The following is a 12,641-nucleotide window of genomic DNA, read 5'->3' on the forward strand; positions in this document are numbered from 1 at the left end:
TGAAAGGAGAATGGTTCATAAGTTTTTAAGAAGGAACTGTAGATGCTGCAAAATCGAAGGTCGACAAAAGTGCTGGAGAAACTCAGCGGGTGCAGCAGCATCTTTGGAGCGAAGGAAATAGGCAACGTTTCGGGTCCGAAGAAGCGTTTTAGCCCGAAACGTTGCCTATTTCCTTCGCTCCATAGATGCTGCTGCACCCGCTGAGTTTCTCCAGCACTTTTGTCTACCTTATGGTTCATGGGTTCATGTTCATTAGTGATAGGAGCAAAATTAGGCCATTCGGCCCATCAAGTCTACTGTGCCATTCAATCATGGCTGATCTCTCTTTCCCTCAACCCCATTCCCCTGCCTTCTCCCCATAACCCCTGACAACCGTACTAATCAATGGAAACATTGGGGGATTAATTAAAAGTGGGTAATGAAGAGATTGATTGTTCAGGCCTCGTACTAAGTGCAATCGGATCCATGATGATTTCTTGAGGACTTCTTCTGAAAAAGAAAAAATCACTTTCCTGAGGTGGACGACTCGCCTACTTGGATTGAGATTGGGAGGGCGAAAGAAGGCAGTGAGATCAGTGTGGGTGTGGCCCTCATTCTATGCCACGCCACCCTCCTCCTCCACCTCCAGGCTTCTGAAAGTTTAAAATAGAAAATCCCAGTTGGCCTTTAAGTTTGGAACAAAAATAAATTGCATATTTCAGATGTCGGTTAAGGAACCACAAGAGAATATTATGAAACTGCAGTGTAATGTCAAATCAATGAAAGATATAAGGCAACGAAAGAAATGTTGTAAAACTTGTAAGACCATAAAAGATGCTGTATAAATGATTTTTTTTCCTTTTACTTCAGAGCAAAGTGCCTACAGTTTGCTCCATAGAGTGATGGCTGTCTTTGAAGTTAGCAAGCAGTATTACAATCTGCCTTGGGGGGAAAAAGGCAGTGGAAATTTATTTGCATAACCCCATAAGGAATAGTGTAATGCTGATGAAAATGACCATTACCCAAATACATTTCTTTATACGTTTCAAGGATTCTTCATGCCTGTAGGAAAACACACCTCAGTTTTGCTGTTATTATTGTTTCTTTTAGCACTTTTATTCCCACCCCTGCCCTGTCAATGATAGCACAGCAGCGAAAATGCACCAGTTACAATCTTTTCAGTTAACTACTTTAAAAAGTATCAGTTTTATTTACTCACAGAATAACCACATTTTATTATCCCCTTCTCAGTGGAACTGTGTTATTTAAAGGGCCAATACAAACATTATTCTCTGTCTGCGTTAAGGTCTGTGACTTCCTGAAATCTCAAATGCAACCTTGTGTGTAGACTTTGATTGTTTTACCCATGGAGGTAAGAAACGCAGTTATTATCAGCTTTCTAAATGACCTATTCACTTCCATCTGAGACTTTGACGACACTCTCCCGCTTTCTGCCCTGCCCTTTCTTTTTTTTTAAATAATTTTATTTATTAGAAGTACAGTACATTACAAAAGTACAAGCCAAATATATCTTATTACATTTATTGTACCACTTCATTTTTTAAGCTTTAAAAAGAGAGAAATAAAGAAAGTGAGAGAGAGTCGTGATAATGTGAAAGGGTGATCAAAAAGAAAGACCCATTGAGCAAGGAGTTAGGGAAAAAAGTTAAGAAATAGGCCATAGAAAAGAAGAATGAGAAAAAGAAACAAAAGCTCTCTTATGAAGACCGTGCAAAAAGGGATATACCAACCGTATTTTTCGTCCCACCTTACCAGATCCTGACATAATTTCTTTTTAAAGTACAGTTGCACCTTATACTTGTAGTAAGTCGATAAATGCAGACCATGTCTTTTGGAAGTGGTCTGATTTGCCTGCAAGAAGGAGTCACATATCTTCCAGGTGTAGTGTTTCAAACATATTTGAAATCCACATATTTATTGTTGGTATGGGGGCGTTTTTCCAGAATTTAAGTATAAGTTTTTTCCCGTTATTAACCCGTAATTAAATAGATTATTTTGAAACACATTTAGTTCAGGGCTGCCTTCCATTGTTCCAAAGATAATCCATTCTGCTTTTGGTATCAGTTTTATTTTAAGTAATTTTGTAAAGATTTCAAAAATTTCAGTCCAAAAATTTTGAATATTTATACAAAAGACAAATGAATGAGCTATAGTAGCTTCTTGAGATAGGCATTTATCACACATAGGTGAGACATTAGGAAAACGTTTGCTTATTTTGGTTTTTGAGTAGTATTATCTATGTAAGATTTTAAATTGAATTAAAGTGTGTCTTACGTTAATCGATCATTTATACACATATAGTAAGTGTTCATCCCACCTCTCTTTTGAAAATTTTATAGCTAATTCTTGTTCCCAGTCTCTTCTAATACCGTCGGTTGATGGTATTTCTATATTTAGAATAATGTTATACAATTATGATATTAAATTTGCTGATTCGGCCTTTGTCTTCATTGCTTCATCCAAAAAATCAGGTGGCATATTATAATAATCTTGTGTATATTTTTTCAGATAGTCACATATTTGAAAATATTTAAAATAATGATTATTTCTCAAATTGTATTTTAATTGTAATTGTTGGAATGATAATAATTTTCCCGTTTGATACATGTCTCCGAGCGTTTTAATTTCTATTCTTTCCCATTGTGTAAATGATTTATCTATAATAGAAGGTTTAAACGACGCGTTATTAACTATTGGAGATAAAAGAGAAGGATACCTTAATTTTAGGGTATGTTTTATTTGTTTCCAAGTTCTAATTGTACTATGTATAGTTGGATTTTGATTGTATTTTGTACTGTTCAGGTTCATTGGTGAGAGGAGGATCGCTCCAATATTACAAGGGGAGCAGTCTTCTCTCTCCATTACAATCCAATCCACTTGCTGGGCAGAATTGTCCAGCAGGTGAATCATGTTTTTGATGTTTACTGCCCAATAATAGTACATAAAGTTAGGAAGTGCTAAACCTACTAGTTTTTTAGGTTTGCACAAGTGTGTTCTTTGTATTCTGTAGGATTTATAGTCCCATATAAAATTTGTAATGTCTGAGTCCAGTTTAAAAAAAAACTTTTTTGGTAGGTATATTGGAATTGACTGGAATAGGTATAGAATTTGTGGTAGAGAAATCATTTTTATGGCATTTATTCGCCCTATGAAAGAGATCGGAAGCGTTTTCCAGAATTTGATTAAGGCATTTAATTTCTTAAGTAGGGGACTATAATTTGCATTAAACATAGCTTGATATTTTCTAGTGATTTCAATTCCCAAATATTTAAATTTTTCTGTAGCTATTTTAAAAGGGAATTTTAAGAGATGTGTTTAGTCTTTAGGTTTTATCGACATAATTTCACTTTTATTCCAATTTATTCTGTATCCTGAGCAAGATCCAAAATCCTCAATTAGGTTTAATCTGTTTGGTATAGTAATTTGGGGTTTTGTGATGTACAATACTACATCGTCTGTGTATAAGGATATTTTATTATTCGAATATTTTGTGTTATAACCATGAATGTTCAGATGTATTCTGATTCTTTCGGCTAAAGGTTCAATTACAAGAGCAAATAACAGCGGTGATAGCGAGCATCCTTGTCTATTGCCCCTTGATAATTGGAATTTCGTAGATAATATATTATTAGTTAATATTCTTGCCGTAGGCTTATTATATAATAATTTTATCCATAAGATGAAATTCTCTCCCATTTGAAATGTTTGCAATACTTTAACCAGGTAGTCCCATTCCACTTGGTCGAATGCTTTTTCTGCGTCCAATGAAATAATTGATGTCTTGTTCTTCAGTTTTATGTGAGTGCATTATATTGAGCAAACGTCTCAGATTATTAGATGATTGTCTTTTGGGTATGAACCCCGTTTGATCCGCATTTATTAATTTACTAACGTATTTACTTAGTCTTCTAGCTAGTGTTTTCGCTAGTATTTTTTGATCTGTATTTAACAGTGCAATAGCTCTGTATGTTCCGGGTTCTTTATCTTTTTAAGGTATTAATGTAATCGTTGATTCTGCTAGTGTTTCAGGTAAGGTTTGTTCTTTAAAAGCATATGTATACATTTTCTGTAAACATGGTGTAATTATGGCGTAAATACTTTTATAAAATTCATTACTAAATCCGCCTGGTCCTGGAGTTTTTCCATTCTATAATGAGTTTATTGTGTCTTCTATTTCCTTAATTGAAATTTGTGCTCCCAATTCCTCTTGTTCCTTCAACTCTAGTTTTGGAAGATTACATTTATCCAAGAACTCTGTAACTTTATTAGTGTCTGTTACTGTTTTAGATGCATACAAATTCTGATAAAATTGAGCGAATCTTTTATTGATATCATTAGGTAATGTTAATAATTCCTTGCTATCTGATTTAATCTTTAGAATCGTGTATTCTTTTTCCCGTTTTTTCAGTTGGCGTGCCAAAAGTTTGTGTGGTTTGTCCCCAAATTCAAAATGTCCCTGTTTTTGTAATTTGGAATAGTCTAATAACTTTTGCTGATAGTAATTTATTTAACTTAAATTTCAATATTTGCCCTGCCCTTTCTGCCCTGCCACAATCTCCAACCCTACCCTTCCACCAATTTGAGTATCCAATTATTCATTAGTCAAATTTAACTGGAAGAATGGTACATTTCGTTCACAGGTTCTTGAGTAGATCAATAATGTTGGTCTACTTGCTGATAACTATAAGAATGTGCCAATAGGAAACACTATGCACATGCCACTGTGTGTTGTCGTGCAGCTTCGCATAGGGGTACATTGAACTGATGGGTTCAAGCCATGATCCATTTCAAGCCATGTTCACACGGGAGGGCTGGTCCCCCAATGCAATATTCCACCTCTCCACCAATTCCAATATTGGTGGCCAGTGGGAGGGGGAGGGGGCTTTCTGGAGTGCTAGTATGGGTGTTGTGGGCTGAAGGGACTGGTTTCCAGAAGGCTAGTATGGACATTGTGGGCCAAATGGATTCTTGGGGTGGCAGCTCACTCTGGTGGACTGGTAATTGACTCATGGCTATTCCTTGAAATTCCATTTCAAGCAGGGTGCAAGGCCACCAAATTCAGGTGCAGTTTCCTACCACTTCAAGCAGGGTGCAAGGCCACCGAATTCAAGTGCAGTTTCCGACCATTTCAAGCAGGGTGCAAGGCCACCAAATTCAAGTGCACTTTTATGCCATTTCAAGCAGGGTGCAAGACCACCAAATTCAAGTGCAGTTTCTTAACACTTCAAGCAGTTTGCAAGGCCACCAAATTCAAATACAGTTTCATACCATTTCAAGCAGGGTGAAACCACCATAAAACCACACAAAACACCAAACAAAACACTACATAAACACCACACACACAGTTCAGTAGACATTCAGTGTGTTCAGTTGATTCACAGCTCAGACAGAGTCGTGACCTCTCCCTCCCCCATCTTGCAGAAACTGAGCCACACCCACACTTCCGGGTTTTATGATCCTGCCCCCTCCCACCGGACGGGGCGTGGCCTTCATGGCGTGATTGACAGGAGAGAGATTGTCAACATTTTTTAAACACTAATAACACTTTTGTTTTTTATTGATGGGAAGAATCCTCTGCACCTGATGAGCGGAGGGGGACTGAGTAAGATGTCCAAAAATCACAGCCGTAATTGGTAGCATTTTATCTAAAATCAATATGCAGTGCAAACAGGAAATTGTCAAGTTTCCAGCACCAACAGCCATTTGCAGTGCTTCACTTCAAGCCTACCACCACCAACCACCAATAGCCATTTGATGTGCTTCACTTCAAGCCAACCACATTTTTATTTTCAAACCCCATTAAGGGCACTCAAGGTCAGTAAAACCACACTCACAGTGCAGTAGACATGTGTTCAGTGTTATTCACAGCTCAGACTGAGAGACGTGACCCTCTCGCTCCCCCATCTTGCAGAGACTGACTGAGGCAAACATGAAGCATGGTTAGACATTGAAAACATTGCTAACCTATTGTGGCTTTACACCTCAGTCAAATTATCAGCTCTCAAAGCAATGTAATAGATTAATCTCACCAATTTATTTGCCTCAGGCACTGATCTTCTGTATAACTTAATAACCAGATATCCAGCAAATGAGAGAAAGAGAGAGAGAGAGAGAAGCAGAGCACAGAAACAAGCTCTTTGGCCCACTGAGCCATCTAGTTCTTGTTGTACTCATCCCATTTTATTCTCCCCACATTCATATCAACTCGCACCCAGGTTTTACCAATCACTTACACAGTGCGAGCAATTAACCAAAGCATATGTCTTTGGGATTTGGGAGTAAGCCGAGCATGGATAAAACATCTGTGGTCCCAGAGAGGACATGCAAACATGTCACAGAAGGCAACAGTGAGGAGGACTGAACCCAGTTCACTGGAGCTGTGAAGTAGTAACTCTAGCAGCTGCTCCACTGCATTATCATGGCGAATACTGAATTATGACAGATGGTAAATGACTATGGTGTGACTCAAAGGGCAGCATTCTCATTCCAAGTCAGAAGGCCCACTGGTGTGCAGTTTACAGTGACACGTCTTATTCGCATCTATTGGGAGAAGCCATTACATAAGATATTGATGGGATCAGCTCACCTGCAATGATGGATCAGAAATCTGGTCATTGTTCAGGTGAATGCTCTTATATATTTAGTGCAGGGAGCCGATGAAGTTCAGCGTGGTGGGTGGGGGGGAAATCGCTGGCCTATTGCAAATTTCCCTTCAGTTGTTTATCATTGTCACCATTGTCTGCTGGCTATTGATGGAGAATCAGGGTGCTTGTTCCCACAGCTCATCTCAACCCAGACTGCATGGTGGAGTACTATCACTTCATATGTTACTGCTACGATGGCACATGTTTGTATATTGCTTGATAATCTGTGCAAAATAGCACAAACCAGCCATTTACATACATAATGCTTTTCAAGAGATGTAGCTACAAAAGTCATTCCATCGGCCTACTGGAGAAAACCACCATAGGTCCCATATGCAATGCTGTTTTTAAATTCATTTTCACGTGCATGCAATTTATTATTTATTATTTAAATTGCCACAAACAATTATCACTACAAATTATTTGCATTAACCATTTAATAAAGAAGAGTGATAGTTATGGTATTGAACAATTGTAAATGTGTGGTGAAGTAGGCATATGGCATACTTGCTTTCATTGGATGGGGCATTGAGCATAAGAGTCGCAGATCATCTTATAGCTGTAGAAGGCGCAGGTGAGATTGCAACTGCAATATTGTGTGTAGTTCTGGTTTCATACTATAGAAATGATATGATTACGCTGGAAAGGGTGCAAGGATGCAGAAATACCTGATAAGGATGTTGTTGAGACTGAGTTAAAAGGAGCAAATGGACAGACTGGGACATTTTTCCCTGGAGACTGGAAGGCTAAAGGATGACCTTACAGAGGTATACAAAATAATGATGGGCACAGGTGAGTGCCTAGTCACGGTCTTTTTCCCCACGGTGGGGGAGTCTAAAACTAGAAGGCACAGTTTTAAGGTAAGAAGATAAAGATTTAAAAGGTTCCTGAAGGGGCACGTTTTTCACACAGAGCGTGGAATGTACGTGGAGCTAACTACTTGAGGAACTTGGGAACATTTACAAAATTTTGGACAGGTACATGGATGGATAGAAAAGGCTTAGTAGGATATGGACCAAATCTGAGGAAAGACATTCTTGCCATAGAGGGAGTACAGAGAAGGTTCACCAGACTGATTACTGGGATGTCAGGACTTTCATATGAAGAAAGACTGGATAGACTCGGCTTGTACTCGCTAGAATTTAGAAGATTGAGGGGGGATCTTATAGAAGAAACTTACAAAATTCTTAAGGGGTTGGACAGGCTAGATGCAGGAAGATTGTTCCCGATGTTGGGGAAGTCCAGAACAAGGGGTCACAGTTTAAGGATAAGGGGGAAATCTTTTAGGACCGAGATGAGAAAAACATTTTTCACACAGAGAGTGGTGAATCTCTGGAATTCTCTGCCACAGAAGGTAGTTGAGGCCAGTTCATTGGCTATATTTAAGAGGGAGTTAGATGTGGCCCTTGTGGCTAAAGGGATCAGGGGGTATGGAAAGAAGGCAGGTACAGGATACTGAGTTGGATGATCAGCCATGATCATATTGAATGGCGGTGCAGGCTCGAAGGTCCGAATGGCCTACTCCTGCACCTATTTTCTATGTTTCTATGTTTCTAAATGCAAGAAAATGGGACTAGCTCAGACAGACACCACAATCAGCTGGATAAGTTGGGTGTAAGGCATATTTCCATGCTAAATAACTCTATAGTTTGTTAACCAGCTTCGACTTGGCAGAGAGGGCTAATCATTCACTTCATAGCCTGTGGAAATTCTTTATATTTAATTTATTTTTTATTGGAGGGGAAAAAAATACAGTACATCTGACGTATTGCATTACAATTCCCTCCATTTTATTTTTTATATATAATAACAAAATAACCCTTAACCACCCTCCCTAAACACCCCTTGGCAGCTAATGTTTTCACAATACAAATATATCACAAATACAAATGCACATTTTAACAATAATAAAGTAACAAAACAGAACCCACTTACTGTCAAGTGCCCTCAGTAAATAGGTGGTTCCTTTAGACCCTCAAAGTATGATAAAAAGGGTTCCCATTTCAAATAAAACTTTTTCACAGACCCCCTCAATGTGAATTTAATCTTTTCTAGCCTTAAAAAAACATCACGTTTTCCAGCCAAGCAGCAGATGGAGGAGTGGTAGATTTCCAGACCAGCAAGATTCTAATTAGACCAGAAATTCTAATTAAGGGTAGTAAAGCAAACTCCCATTTACTCAGAAATGGATGGCATGAAACAATTTGGCAAGACAACTATTAGCATCAATTGCCCTTGGAATACGCTGAGTAATAAATTGAGAATTTTATTAATGAGGGATTTGAGACAATTCTGGATTATCCGATTACTAAATATATGTTGGTCTGTTTAATTAAGCCCTGTAGACTCATATCTTCTTGTATTTTTCCCATTATCTTTCTGCTTAGGTACTATTTCTTATCCTTTCCATTTCTCTCAGATCTCTTCCCCTCTATTCTCCTACCCCATCACTTAGCAGTTTATATATCTCAGACAATTGGTTGCTAAAGTGTTCTCATCATCTGCGCAGATGTGCTTTTGCTGTGGTGAAGTGATTTTTTTTTTTTGAGTTAAGCTTCAATGAACCTTCTTCCTGTTTGAAATTAATGGTCCAAACCTCCAGTGAAGAAGTTTGCCAGACAGAATTACATTTGAGTCTCAGTTTCTGACACATTGCCAGCTCATTCTGCACTCATTCATTCTTAATCACTGGAACTGAACAACAAGCTGGAACCTCAGATCTGATCGTATCTGGGTGGTACATAGCACATGCCACGCTCATTCCATTTTTCAAACCTTTATTTTTTGTAAGGGCATTATTCTGGAACTGATTAGGCTTCCACTCCCTATTGTTAATCCCTGAAGGAATTGGGAAAGTGTGTGCTTGGCTTGTGCTTAGTTTATTCATAGGAAGTGTGGTCACATGTGGTAATGGTGTGCATTTATTCATTTACATTGCTGTGTGGGGGGAAAGAGCCAGAATATGAAAAAGCAAAGAAATATTTGCAATTATATCGGGCTTCAGTAGTTAAAAGATTCCTACATGGCTCGACAGTGTAGGCAAAAGTACACAAAGAAATTGTAGTGGTGTTCACACTCACACACATGGGCAGTGTGGTGATGCTCACTCTCACTCTCTCTCTCTCTCTCCCTCTCTCTCTCTCTCGCTCTCACACACACACTCACAAGGGCAACGTGATAATCCTCACACTCACACACACACGAAGGGCAGCACGATGCTGCTCTCACACACACGCATTCACAAAGGGCAGTATGATGATGCTCACTCACACATTCACGAGCGCAGTGTAATGATCCTCATACTTACACACACGCATGCACGCATACAGATGGTGTGACGATTCCCACACCCACACACACGGGCAGTATCACACACGTGTGTGCCCCAGACAATGAACAGTTTTCAGCCAACGTTTTCTGAGGCTCCAACCCCTCTCACCTTTGCCACATCCCTCAGCCCCCTCTCCCTGTCCCACCACACTCACCCCCCAGAAACCCTGAGTCTCAGAGACATTTAAAGGCATTTAACAATTCAACAATTCATAGCAAAAGGATTTGAGTATAGGAGCAGGGAGGTTCTACTGCAGTTGTACAGGGTCTTGGTGAGACCACACCTGCGTATTGCGTACAGTTTTGGTCTCCAAATCTGAGGAAGGGCATTCTTGCCATAGAGGGAGTGCAGAGAAGGTTCACCAGACTGATTCCTGGGATGTCAGGACTGTCTTATGAAGAAAGACTGGATAGACTTGGTTTATACTCTCTAGAATTTAGAAGACTGAGAGGGGATCTTATAGAAACTTACAAAATTCTGAAAGGGTTGGACACGCTAGATGCAGGAAGATTGCTCCCGATGTTGGGGAAGTCCAGGACAAGGGGTCACAGCTTAAGGATAAGGGGGAAATCCTTTAAAACCGAGATGAGAAGAACTTTTTTCACACAGAGAGTGGTGAATCTCTGGAACTCTCTGCCACAGAGGGTAGTCGAGGCCAGTTCATTGGCTATATTTAAGAGGGAGTTAGTTGTGGCCCCTATGGCTAAGGGGATCAGAGGGTATGGAGAGAAGGCAGGTACGGGATACTGAGTTGGATGATCAGCCATGATCATATTGAATGGCGGTGCAGGCTCGAAGGGCCGAATGGCCTACTCCTGCACCTAATTTCTATGTTTCTATGTTTCTAATGTCTTTAACAATTTAAAATGTAACAATATAGACTTAAACAATGAAGGTGAAAAAAAACTAAAATAGATTTAATTAGAAAGACTAATAAGTAAATCTGATAAATACTGATAAATAAAGCTTCCAGATGCATGCTGTATCAGGACGTTCTCTCCGGCAGATAGTTGTTCCTTTGCTGAACTCAGTGGTGAATCGAGTTGCGGAGAGCGGATGGCATAACTGAGATGAGTCTGATTTTCAGCTTGTCTCCACCTTCTGCTGAGTGGTGCGGATTCATGAATGAAACTTGGCAATAAGTGGTGTTCATCAGTTTAATTTGGTCCCAAGGGTAACATGCTGGATGGCTGCCAGTACAACCCATTGTACTTTAGTTGGATTCTGCCCAGAGGTCACACATTTATATCTCTCTCCTGACAAGAATGAAATATTTAGGGGTTAAAATGCTCGCAGTGATCTCGTCACACGGGTGGGTCTTTTGCAAGATAAACCATTTTAACAAACCATTTAATTTCTCAACCAGGAGAATGAGGACCTAATTGAAATGAGGCTATGTTCTGACACAGTCATTTATTCACTGACTATTTGTTTTGAACCTTGACATTGATAGGAATATCAGGTGTGAAGTAGAGTTAGATCCTGAGAAGAGAATTTCAAAGTAAGTAAATCTTAATAAATATTTATTTTGTAAGTGAGGTATTTTCTTTGTGCATAACTGTACTTTCCCCTACACTGTCGAGCCATTTAGGAATCTTTTAACTCCTGAAGCCCAATATAATTGCAAATATTTTTATGCATTTTCATATTCTGGCTCTTTTCCCCCACATGGCAATGTAAATAAGCGATTGGAGTAGAATTAAGCCATTCGGCCCATCAAGTCTACTCTGCTGTGTTTAAGAAAGAACTGCAGATGCTGGAAAAATCGAAGGTAGACAAAAATGCTGGAGAAACTCAGCAGGTGAGGCAGCATCTATGAAACCTGCAACATCGCCTATTCCTTCGCTCCACAGATGCTGTCTCACCCACTGAGTTTCTCCAGCATTTTTGTCTACCTTCGATTTTTCCAGCATCTGCAGTTCTTTCTTAAACATTTCTTAATCCAACATTTAAGTCTACTCCGTTATTCATTAATGACTGATCTATCTCTCCCTCCTAACCCCATTCTCCTGCCTTCTCTCCTGACACCATAACTGTCCTAGTTTCTTAAACTCGATCAGTGGCAAATTTAGCTCAATAGTCCTCTTGCTATTTCAATGCAGGCTGATCATTCTATGGAGTGTGATTGAGATGGGAAAAAGGCACGTTGATCAAGAATACAAAAGCTTGGGACTTTTTCCGTGTTGTGTGCGCGCGCCCTTCATTATGTGTGTGTTTGTGCGCGCGTGCACGCGCGTGTGCGAGCTGCTGCTCTTCCTTTGTGTGCGCGGGCACGAGCACCCCTGCATTGTCTTTGTGTGTGTGTGTGCGCGGGCACGAGCACAACTGCATTGTCTTTGTGTGTGTGCGCGGGCACGAGCATAACAGCACTGTCTTTGTGTGTGTGTGCGCGGGCACGAGCATAACTGCACTGTCTTTGTGTGTGTGTGCGCGGGCACGAGCATAACTGCACTGTCTTTGTGTGTGTGTGCGCGGGCACGAGCACAACTGCATTGTCTGTGCCACTGTGTGTGTGCGCGGGCACGAGCACCCCTGCACTGTCTTTGTGTGTGAGAGCGGGCACGAGCATAACTGCACTGTCTTTGTGTGTGTGCTTGCGCGGGCACGAGCACCCTATGTGTGTGCTGTGCGCGGGCACGCGAGCCAATGCATTGCCAGGGTGCTGT

This window comes from Leucoraja erinacea, chromosome 20, assembly GCF_028641065.1.
Source record: "Leucoraja erinacea ecotype New England chromosome 20, Leri_hhj_1, whole genome shotgun sequence".
Lineage (NCBI taxonomy): Eukaryota > Metazoa > Chordata > Chondrichthyes > Rajiformes > Rajidae > Leucoraja > Leucoraja erinaceus.